The sequence below is a fragment of the Melitaea cinxia genome, chromosome 13 (genome assembly GCF_905220565.1).
Source record: "Melitaea cinxia chromosome 13, ilMelCinx1.1, whole genome shotgun sequence".
Lineage (NCBI taxonomy): Eukaryota > Metazoa > Arthropoda > Insecta > Lepidoptera > Nymphalidae > Melitaea > Melitaea cinxia.
The window spans coordinates 12,102,011-12,114,251 of NC_059406.1; the positions used below are offsets into that span (position 1 = coordinate 12,102,011).

The following is a 12,241-nucleotide window of genomic DNA, read 5'->3' on the forward strand; positions in this document are numbered from 1 at the left end:
TCAAAGGAATGTGTTACCGACATCAGCTGCCATCTATCTTGTAATAACGACAATGTCTTGATGTATTTTATCACATTTAGCTCAGTAGAAATATTTACTATCATCGTCCATTATATCGTGAACCTTCATTTCGATATTTGTTTGTCTATCTTAATGGTTATGTTCATTTTCTTTAGTCATGCTAAGATCATGTTAGGCCGGTCGTATGGGTGCTATGACCGTAGTGTTAACGGTCACATTTGTCATCTGTCAATTTGCCTTCTATTTTGGTAGGGGCTATGAAAGCTTTTTGGTAACCGCATGTAGTCACTAACGTTTTGTCATCATTATTTTTAGATGTTTTATAATCGCTATTGACAGGCCGAAGCAATTAGTTTGGGGTGCTTTGTGATTTAATGTGTTCGTTTTTAAAATACGATTTTAGTTTTGGATACAATCATTAGTGAAACTGTGCGAGTGTTTATCGTTAGTCATCTTCGGTTCGGTTATTAATTAAATTCATTTATATTTACAACTAAACATAGTATTAAGATTTATATATATCAATTATTAGATACTCATGTATTGATGTAAAAACGAAAATGATTTAAAAATGTGTGCTTTGATTTTTTAGTTATGTGTGTTATATTTGTAGTCTAAATTGGAGTAATCGACAAAATTGGACTCCATTCTTTTAGAACGGATCCCGTCCGGGCGTTTACGCCCAATTAATAATCAAGTAATTGTTAGCCGTAGGAAAAATTCAAGCGTATCACGCACTATCGGCAAATACGCACTGATATGTGCAATGCATTCGCGCGTATAAATTATTACAAAAAACCCTTTTTTATGATTATGAGTCGTAGCACTCGTGCGGAAATAGATCATGCATAAGTCTTACATTGCCTTATTCGTAAAAAGTAACCCTTATTTAGCTTTACTCTCTCAAGCGAAAGCGATAATGCGTGTTGCTTTTAATTTAATTAAAAAATTATTCTTCTAGTTTCAAAATAAGAAAGACAGTGATGATGACATACACACTCTGCCCTTAAGTGTCATTACCCTCTTAAAATGATATTCCCAATTAATTATTATTATTATTTTTTACAAATATTTGACCCGATGAACTTTCTTTTACTTACCACAACTAGGTAATCATTAGTCTTACTAATACTCAAAGACGTCCTTATAGCTCTATAAAGTTATTAATGCCTAGTAATTAATTTATTAACTATTTACAAAATTTAATCCTTAATTTCAATCGTTTAGAAAGTTTTCACAACTGACAAATACGTACTATAATATAGTACGTTATAGTACTATTAGACATATTCAATTTTTAAACGCAGCGATAAAATAAGATAGTGTGTAACGTTTTAGAAGATTCGTAAAATTATGTTTAATTAAATAACAACCGTTCAAGGTGTGTTCGTAAGTATAGTGACCGCGAAATAACAGCTTTCCCTTTCTGATATTTTATAATGTTTTTATAAAAAAAAACGACATATTTTTAGCTAGTATGTGATTTCTCTTCTTATTATAATTTTATTCTTATGCATAACAATAATTGTGTGTGTCTGTGTGTGTGTTTGTTTAAAATAACTGTATTACAAATAGTAGTTGAATAAATACTGAAATATTTTAACAAAAATAAAAATATCACAAAATTATGTCCACAAAAAACTGTTTTATGAATGATTACTGGACATATAACTCGAAAAATTGTTGTTACATCTCAAATAAATTTAAGTGGGATCAAATGACACACACCACCTTAAGATTAAAAAAAATCTAAATCGGTCCACCCATTAGAAAGTTAGGAGATAACATAAATAAAAAAAAAAAATACAGTCCAGTTAAGAACCTCCTCCTTTTTTGGAAGTCGATTAAAAACAGGAGACCATGCCAAAGTGTAATCTTATATATAAAATTATCGTGTTATGTTAGTTAACATACTCCTCCGAAACGCCTGGAACGATTTTAATGAAATTTTATGTGTATATCGGGTAGTTCGAGAATCGGCCAACATCTATTTTGCATACCCCTAAGTTATAAAGGGGGGGGGGGATTAAGGGGGTTAATAACATATATGGCAAAACAACGTTTGCGGGGTCAGCTAGTAAATATATATAAATCATAGTAGTATGTACTACTTGTTTTTACTATTGTTTTTCTTCACTGCATCTGTCATTTGGGTTCTTTTTTAATAAATAAAATTATCTTACCATAGAACACGATCAATTAAAAACTCTTCTATTACCGCTGAGTCCATACCGTTCTGATCTATTAAAAGGGCCGATCGAGCCCATTACCTGGACCCGGGCCTCCCTTAATCCCTATAATTAGAGTCATCCCACACCGAGTGATTGATAACACAACAACAATCCCAACAACAGATGAGATTCTGATCGCAATTAATGTTCCATGACTTTGTAAGGATGGATAGAGCTAGGCTGCTCGATACGTCGCTCTAATATGACATGCACAAAATATTTAACGAATAAGACAAAAATATTTAACGTAGACAATGACAATGCGGCAATAAAAGATTTCCTCTTTTTTATTTTCTTACAAATATTCATAGCTATTAAATTCTATTATAAACAAGGTTACCCTAAATGAGTTATTTCTTTTTGTGTTAAAAATATTCTTTTGAATTATATTTTATTTTGAATTATTTTACTAAATTGTTTTAAAAAAATATACGAGCACGTAATTAAATACTAAATGTGTTTGATGAGTAATCGCTACCCTGCGTGCATATTATAATGCAGATTAACTACAAGTCGATATACCATATTATCTAAAATACAATAATATCTAAAACCATATTGCAAACATACTTTAGCGAGTTAAAAAATTCCAATCATATTATTACTTATCGATTTTAATATCTAAATAAATAATAATATTGTTTTACATAATATTTAATACTACGAGTATCTTACAACGCGAAAAGCAACTATGATATATGTGAAAATCTAATTATTATCAAAATAACAATAATCTAACCTTTTATAGTAGCTTACTAATTATTAGTATCTATCCTTCTGCGGTTGCGGGTTCCACCCCCTAATGGAGTGTGTATATTAGGAACGCCTATTGTTACGTTGTAAAACATTAAATTCATGTAATTTTATAAAATGGATAACAATTTATCTATGAAATTAGAGTTTTTACCTGAGCCACACAAAGGTTAGAAAGAAATTTCTTAACCGATTATAGATGAAGCGATTAACCGCACACGTTAGAAACAAGGTAGCGAACAATATTTGACAAATATAATCCAACATGACATCAAACACCAGAATTACTTTCTTCTAAGTGTAACAAATCTTAAATTATTTTTAATTTGGCATATTTACATCCATTCTCCTACCTATTAAGACATACAGTCAAATGTCTAAAACAAATTACAACATATTTCCTTGACGCGTAATATTTTACTACCTATAAAATAAATTAAGAAAAAAATGAAATTTCTATCAAATTGGTCTTTAAATGTGACTAACAAAAAATCTCTAAGTCGAATTCTTTGTGAAAAATATAAGGGCATAATTACGGTCACAATGCCGTGGTTAGCGAGGCAGGACAATTAGATTTTGACGGGCGGGTGATAAATGGTGAGCTTGGTTACCTCCGAGAACAAAAAACATGGAAACGATATTTTACTCAAATAAAAATCTAATTTTCGATCCAGTCTGACGAGATTGACAAAAAATATCAGAGTTATTTAATTCGCGCAAACATTACAATTATTTTGAAAATTATTTTTTTTTATTTATGTTTTGTAATTTTGTACATTTTTTTTTTGTATTTGTATGACAACTGCAATAAACTTTAATGAAACAAAATATCTTTTTCAAATAATTCTAAGCTATATTTTGAATATAACTTGTAAAAAATATTAAAATGTGAACATCTCCACATGTCCCTGTTCTTTTGATAATTTTGAAGCTACACGAGGCAAGTTATTATTAAAACGATCGTTTCCCTAACCGCGAATTATCAAATTTCTTTAACTCGCCCTAGCATTATCACATAAGTCGAAATGTCTCGAGGTATCGTTATGTCAAACCGAAACAAAATGGACCCAGTATAATCCCTTGAGGGACGCCAATTGCTCGAAGTGATTAGAAGGAAAATAAGGTGATAGAGGTCTGGGTATAGTGGTTACTCAAAGGCGAACGATTAAACGAAAATTGCGAAAGATTACAGACCGTCCTGTATAATCCGTGGATCAGTTATTGTAATTACACGTCTCCTAACTTTTTAAATGCGGCCATTAATAATTAGTTCAGAGAAGATTTAGTGGACAGCGTTCACTTCTGATTCAGAAAGCCACTGTAATAACAGACGCTAACTTTTAAAAAAAACTATACGATTTTAAAATTCCATAATTGTCTTAGATGTATTTTTAATAAACATTTTATGTAAAAGGTAAATTATATTAATTAAATCAGAAAAGCATATTAAATTAGTAAAAATTTTACAAAACCGTAAGCGTTCAGTTCGCAATCAAAAAGACCCACGACCAGCGGCAGGTACTGTGAATACAAAAAGTAAAACAAAATTCATAAGCTTTACCGATTAAAATAAAAATGATGACACCAGATTGTTTTTGTAATCGTGACACTACAATAATAAAATAAACTCAAATCAACGAGTAAATTATGATTTTCTATGATAGAATAAAAAAAATACATATAATTAGGTAGGAAATATCGTCTGTACTTGACATTTAGATAACTCACGCGCACTGCATTTACCTCGACGAAGTAATTACAGCGCAAACGTTCATCTTTCTATTTTTTTTTTTTTGTTCTATCAAAAAATATACCTATTTGTCTTTAAACGCCTTGATAGCTTTATTTGAACAATGTTATAAGCAAAGTTGAGAATTAAGGCAGAAAAAAATAAAAAAATAATAAAAGAAAGTTCACTGTTACACAGAGATTTATAATCAGATCAAATTATCAAATATTATTAGTTTACAAATTGTAGCGTAAAATTGTCATATTAAACAAATATGGAAACTTAGTTTTTTTTTCTTATTCAGAAGTAAACAACGTTAGTACATTATGAACTTGCAATATGTAATGCTATTACGTCATCGGCAAATATCATCATCAAAATCAGGTATATCATATCCAAAATTATCAATAGTCAGATCATAATCGTTTATAATTAATAAATCAATTAATTAAAAAAGATATTCGAATTTTTAGAATCGTTATTCTCAATCCCAAAGAAGTAAATGAATAACATCTACTATTATTTCATAACATAATCACCGCCTTCGTCTTCACCTTCACGTTTATTGCCATTACCCCAAGATATCCCACAGGAAGGTGTCAGCGCTTTTTACACCACAAGACATTTAATTACGTACATCCAACGATGAATAATTCAGATGCGCGCGCGCCGGAACGGTCACAGCACGTTGCGAGTAGCGGTCGTACAAGATTTGAAATTATGTGGCCATTTTTATTAGACACTAGGTGTATTACCCTTCTCTGCTTCGTTGCGTGTTGCATTGCCTTGTGAATTAGAAAGTAGTCATATAAATGTTATCTCTTAAAATTAATCTTTTCTGGTGGCATTTCCAGGATTTGATATCTTGATTAATTTGGAAGCAGTTATACATGGTAGGAAACCGAAAACAAGACGCGGATTTGTAGATACCAGTTAATTAGTTAAATGGTCAATAGGTGTACAAAGAAATGAAAAAGTTTTTCTAAGCAATTTTGAGATTCATGAGGTAAATATCGACATTGATGTTATTTTCGGCCGAATACACCTTTTAAATGTCTGCAAGGCAAATGTAGAATAGGCAATATAAATCCTAACGCATTCGCCTTAACTGATATGGTTGTAAATATAAATAAAAAGGGCTTCTAACCGACCGACACATGTCCTCGGGCATACCTCATTTAATTCTCGTATAATTTTTCGTTTCAAAGCTGAACTAGTCACATTTTCAAGCGAAATTTTTGACATTCCGTCACCGCCCTTGAAAATAAATTATAGGGTTGGAACACATGATTAGTGCATCTCTGCCGCAAATTAATAGTGCAACAAACATTTGTGTATCATTATAAAATCAGATCAATGCTTAAAAAAAGTAATAGGAAAGGAATTTATTATAAAATACCGAATTACATCTTAATGATAAGTTTCAATATTTTATTGTGTCGAGATTATTTTGTGTTCTTGTTTTTTGAAATTTTAACCTGAAGGTTCAGTTTAAATTTTTCGCATACTTTTTTTATTACCAAAACTTTTCTTTTGAAAAATAAAATTCTAATAAGTGCCAAGTGACATAACTACCACCTAAGAATACTAAGATTGTTTTACTCATCAAGTCATCTTTTAGACTGTTTATTTATACTGTTATTTTATTTTATTTTATTAGGATAGCTTACAGCTTATTATAACTATAACTAATACAGAATATAAATTAAAAAAAACTAATAACATACTACCATATATTGTAACTGTCTTTAATTTGCTTAATTTTATTACTTTTAACCGACTTCAAAAAAAGGAGGAGGTTACTCAATTCCACCGTATATATATATTTTAATGTATGTTCGGGGATAACTTCGTCGTTTATGAACCGATTTTGATAATTCTTTTTTGTTGGAAAGAAGATATCCCCGGTGTGTTACCATGATAAGTAAACTAGGATCTGATAAAGGGATTTCAGAGAAATCGAGGGAAACTCTCGAAAATCTGCATAACTTTTTACTGGGTGTACCGATTTTAATGATTTTTAATTTAATCGAAAGCCGATGTTTATCATGTGGTTACATTTAAATTTCATCGAGATCTGTTTACAACTTTTGGAGTACACTTTGATAATGCGTATTTACTTGACTATTTTTTCATCTACCTACGTTGTATTACTTGTCGATATAATTAAAGTCGGTTTTTTTCGTTTGCCTGCAAACACAATTATATAAATCAAAAAACTTAAATACTGAGGGTTATTTTATTATCTCCTTAAACATTATTCATTAATTTGTATTACAAATGTATATTTAAATACGGTTGTATAACGTATCTATATAATCTCAAGGTTTTTCGTGATATGAGCCCACTATTTCATATCTCAAGTTCGTCCCCTCGGCGATGACTACAGATTTGCATAATAACTGCCTACACTCTCCCGCCTTGGGGAGATCTGTCCACTTTTTTCGTCAAATTCCATTCTTTGAAGAGGATTACTCGAATACTTGGCGGATTTACGCAGGAATGTCAGATTGAATATTAAATTACCTGCGACATTTCTTTAAAAACGATTTTGAATTTGACCTTTACCGATGAATACCTATTGTCTGTTGGCAAAGAACTGTGTGTACGAATGAAAATATTTGTGGATGCATTTTACACGTCAAATAAATTAAGGCACAAAGTTTACATTATGGACCTAAAAATTAGTTATTTAAAAGAAGGTATACTATGCAAAAGCACTTTCACACTATTCAACCACGTTGATGTTGCTTTGCAAACCTAACTTGCTGATTTATAATCTAATGTCACTTTAATACCTTAAAATAAAATAAACCTACATACTTTATCAATTGTTTTAGTATATTGGTATAGATAAAACGAATAGATATATCTTTTATCACATCATTAATTTATTACTGGGTTTAAATCACCATCAAAATTTTGGTTATAACTCGAAAAGCTTGATACAGAATCAAAAATTAGCTATAAGTAAGATATTGAAGTGTTTTTTGTGAATCAACGTCACAATAAAACTTTATTTTTGTCACATAGCTTCAGAATCATCACAAATGAACGAATTAGTACAAACAGTAGGTGTAATAGCAAAGTGTGTTATTAAAACAAAAAAATATATATCTAAATTAGTATAAATATTTATGAGTTTTTCTACAATAACATTTTATTAAGATTTTTAGTCACGGTCTAAAACAACGATTAAAAAGTTTACGTTAAAAACCCTATTTTTTTTTTTTAGTTTTTATGGTATGGTTCATGATAAGGGTAAGGGTATCTAAATTGAGTTAGTCATTATTAGCCATACTGAAATTACAGCTAACTTTTTAATATCGTCTTTATATATAGTCCAGTTTAAAGAGAACATAACCATCACCTAACTGCGACAGATTTTGCAACTTCCAAGAACGTTGAAGCAACACGCAACTAACAAACCATGACGACTGACACTTACATAAAAGCAAAGTAAAAACATACCAGGAATATAAAACACAACCCTTATACTATTGTAATAAAGTGGTAAATGGTCTAAAACATTATACATAAACTGCAAATGATAACGTAGCGAGTATCAGCTTCAGCGCACATAACACACAGCCTAGCGATATGACAGTTAATTGTAAGGAACCTTTTTGTAATACTGGTTATATTCGTCCGTATTTTTATGATATAGTTTGCGTATTACCTTACACGAATGTCATGCTCGATGATTTTGTCGCTTACAATTGCTCAGTACCGCTGACCAATAGGCAGTGCAATACAGTGATTACAAGACACAATGGACGGTTATATAAAGTATATAAAGGTTTTCTTTGTAATTTTCCGGTAGGTGGACACAACAATAGACGCGTGGAAATAAACAACTGAGCACGCATTGTCTAAAAAGATGAAGAGATAGGGACAATTACACGTCTCGCATCTGGTACATTGACATGGTGGTACTTTCGGAACGCTATCTTTACGGCCTTTCAAGCGGTTTGTATTCAATGAAGATTCTGTTAATCTCTTTTCCATTGCTCCACTCTCCCAGTTACTGCTTCGATATAATTTCAAAATATTTTGTGCCTTTAATTGCTCTTTTTACGTTTTTATATTTGTTTTTTTTTAGGTTTGCATATTAATATTTTTCTCGTTAGGTTGGCTTTTACTTTGCAGCGTAGATAAGCGACAACTTACTCCTGTGTACTTTTACTAAAGGATTATCATAAGTGTATATAATTAAATTTCATCATATAAATAAAAATGTAAATAAATTGGCATAAAATGGGGTCAAACTTCAATCCGAACATTTTAAGGTTTTAGGAACAGCAATGAAATAAATATTAATGGTTCGCCCAATAAAACCTTTATCCACGCACAATTTGTAGCTTCGACTGACGTCTACAGAATGTTTTAATTGCTTTGATTCGAGTCGTGTTGGGTACACGTATTTAATCGATTTGTATGTCGCTGTGGGGCATTACTTTACACACTACAGTCAGAATATGTTTTCAAAGAATTCAGAGCAAAAAAATAACAATAAAAATGTATTGATTAAATTATGTAGGACAATTGAATTATCTAGTCTTTTATTAGCATTGAAATACAGAACATTTATCTGATAATTACATTAAAGCTTAACTGCTAAATTAAAGTCAAGTTAGCTTTTTGACTACTTCCTAAAACTCCAACAGGATTTTTTTTTCCAAATTTTCCTTAACACGGGAGATTTAAACAATATATATTGTATGCTATTTACATAAATAATAACAACATGTTACAACACAAGACTAGTAACATCAAAATTGATCACCATCTTCGTAATACCCATTGAAATTAAGGAACCAGTTAAAAGCAATTCAAATTAATGGATTTGTCATCGCTATTAATTTTATAGGAATTAATATGCGAGCGGCGAACGTAAAGACGGATTTTTTGAACAAAATTGACATTTAATGGACTACAGACGACGTATGGAGCGGTGACGGGCAATTGATTGACAAATTGCGTGACGAATCCGAAATAGGTGGATTTCTTCTCAGTGTATCAGTTGTAAAAGTCGCGCTTTAGTGTTTGGCCATGAAAACGAGGGTGAAATATAATACTTAATATATTTTTATTACTACTTTTGAATACATAAACTCTTTTTAAAATATCTCGAGGTCATATAAAATAATTTATATCTATATATATATTTTTTTTTCATCATTACAGCCTATACAGTCCACTGCTGGACATAGGCCTCCACAAGTTTACGCCAAAAATAACGTGAACTCTTTACTAACTAACGTGAACACTTTCAAGTTTGATGTTTTCTAAAAAGTGAAAACCGCAAAATAATTTTCGTTTTTATATATAGATTTATTATTAAAAATCTTAAATGTTTACATACACCAAACAGAAACTAAACACCGTTATCGAAATTATCAATCAAGATAAAGAACCGACACACGATATTAAACGACTTAGGAACATAGTTTTTACGTTGCATACGCAATTATCCAAAGCACAGATATTGCTAATATTTTTTTTTTTTGTTCAAACTACATTATTACTACGTATCATCATCATCATTACAGCCTATACAGTCCACCGCTGGACATAGGCCTCCACAAGTTTACGCCAAAAATAACGTGAACTCATGTGTTTTGCCCATAGTCACCACGCTAGGCAGGCGGGTTGGTGACCGCAGTACTGGCTTTGTCGCACCGAAGACGCTGCTGCCCGTCTTCGGCCTGTGTATTTCAAAGCCAGCAGTTGGATGGTTATCCCACCATCGGTCGGCTTCTTAAGTTCCAAGATGGTTGTGGAACCTTGTTATCCCTTAGTCGCCTCTTACGACACCCACGGGAAGAGAGGGAGTGGCTAAATTCTTTAGTGCCGTAGCCACATAGCATATTTTTTTTTATTACTCTACAAATATTTCTAGCTTATACATAAAATTTATTTTACTTTATATAATTTATTTATTTCATACTGTTGGCTTTAGTCAACTGTTAAAAAAATACCGTTAAAAAGTCGCATGTACCATTAAATATTTCAAATATTGTAAATATAATTATCCATAATAAATCAAAGTGATCATAACTCTTAACACCATAAAACATTTACGAGTAGCTATCAGTAAAACACAGAACAGCATAGCAGCTGACTGTTACACTAGCATTCGATCTACAATGACCAAATATGACAAATGATTGTGTTAGAAAGATATTTGTCTCCATATCGGCAAACAACATAAATCATTTTTTTTTACATTTTCTGATGTATATCTATTTTACGTGGCGTTTTACTTTACTTTGCTTGTTTTTTATTTATTATAACTAGATCGGCAATCAAACGTAAGCGATTACCGTAGCTTATAGATGTCTGCAACACCAAAAGCATCACAAGCGCGCTGCCGATCCCATCCCCAATTCCCCCCAGGAGCTTTCATTAAACGCTTGTTCCGTAGCCGCAGCACAAGAGTTGTAAAAGTCGTAGCTGTTAGCTTGAAGTTCTCACGACAGATCGCTCCAATCGCTGACTTGTTCATTATTAGTCAATCGGTTTTATTGAAATATTTCGAATCGGATGCCGCCTTTGATCGTGTTGTGTCAATTTCTTTTAATCGATACATCGGCTCCGTTTACTGTTTAAAAACGTTACTATGGCGAGTAATTAGTGATGTCCATTCGATTCTAATTGTTTTTTTTTTTTTACAAACTGAAACGAATTTTTTGTCGTACATGGAAAGTTTTGCTGGGCTGAATCGTCGCTGATTTAGGATATAAATATTTATTATACGTTTAGAAATCTCACACGTGTATTTAATTTCACGCACCAGGAATAGTCGTCTTGCCTACATCAACATCTCAGTATTGAGATGTGCTCTTTAATTGCTTAGTGTACATATTTTTCGTTAAAATCTATACGACACCAATAGAGTCAAATGAACGAAATAGATTTATTTAATTAATATACTATACAATTAATATACTAGAATATGCGGATTTAACACTAATAAGATTTTTTGTCTAACTTTTTAAGATTAATTAAAAAAATAAATTATTATTTAATTTTAAAGTTCAGATGAGATAATTATGAGTAATAATTAAATTATATAATTATTTAAAGTCCCAGTAAACGAGCCGCGTTGGCGCTACGTTTACAGCCATGGATTGTACCTCTTGGGTTGGCGGTTGCGGGTTCGATCCCCGCAATTTGTATTGGCCATACAGGTGTTTGCCGTGGTCTGGGTGTATGTGCAGTCCTCGTGGGTCTCCCCACCGTGCCTCGGAAAACACGTTAAGCCGGTCCTGGTTGTTATCATGTACACCTGATAGCGATCGTTACTCATAGTAGGGAATATATCCGCCAACTCGCATTGGAGTAGCGTGGTGGATTAAGCTCTGATCCTTCTCCAACATGGGGAAAGAGGCCTTTGCCCAGTAATGGGATATTACAGGCTGAAGCGAAACGAGCCGCTACAAAGCTAAATTAAACCGCGTTGACCAATTATATTATTTTTATCAAAATATATTTTGTACATTGC

The 12,241-nt window shown here is 31.8% G+C and overlaps 1 long non-coding RNA gene across 1 annotated transcript; it reads left to right on the forward strand.

Moving 5' to 3' along the window:
- The first annotated feature begins 213 nt into the window (after positions 1–213).
- On the forward strand, positions 214–11,908 carry LOC123659017. Its single transcript, XR_006743957.1, has 3 exons — positions 214–223; positions 10,508–10,510; positions 11,838–11,908. It is a non-coding gene; the product is annotated as an uncharacterized LOC123659017 (long non-coding RNA).
- The last annotated feature ends 333 nt before the right edge of the window (positions 11,909–12,241 follow it).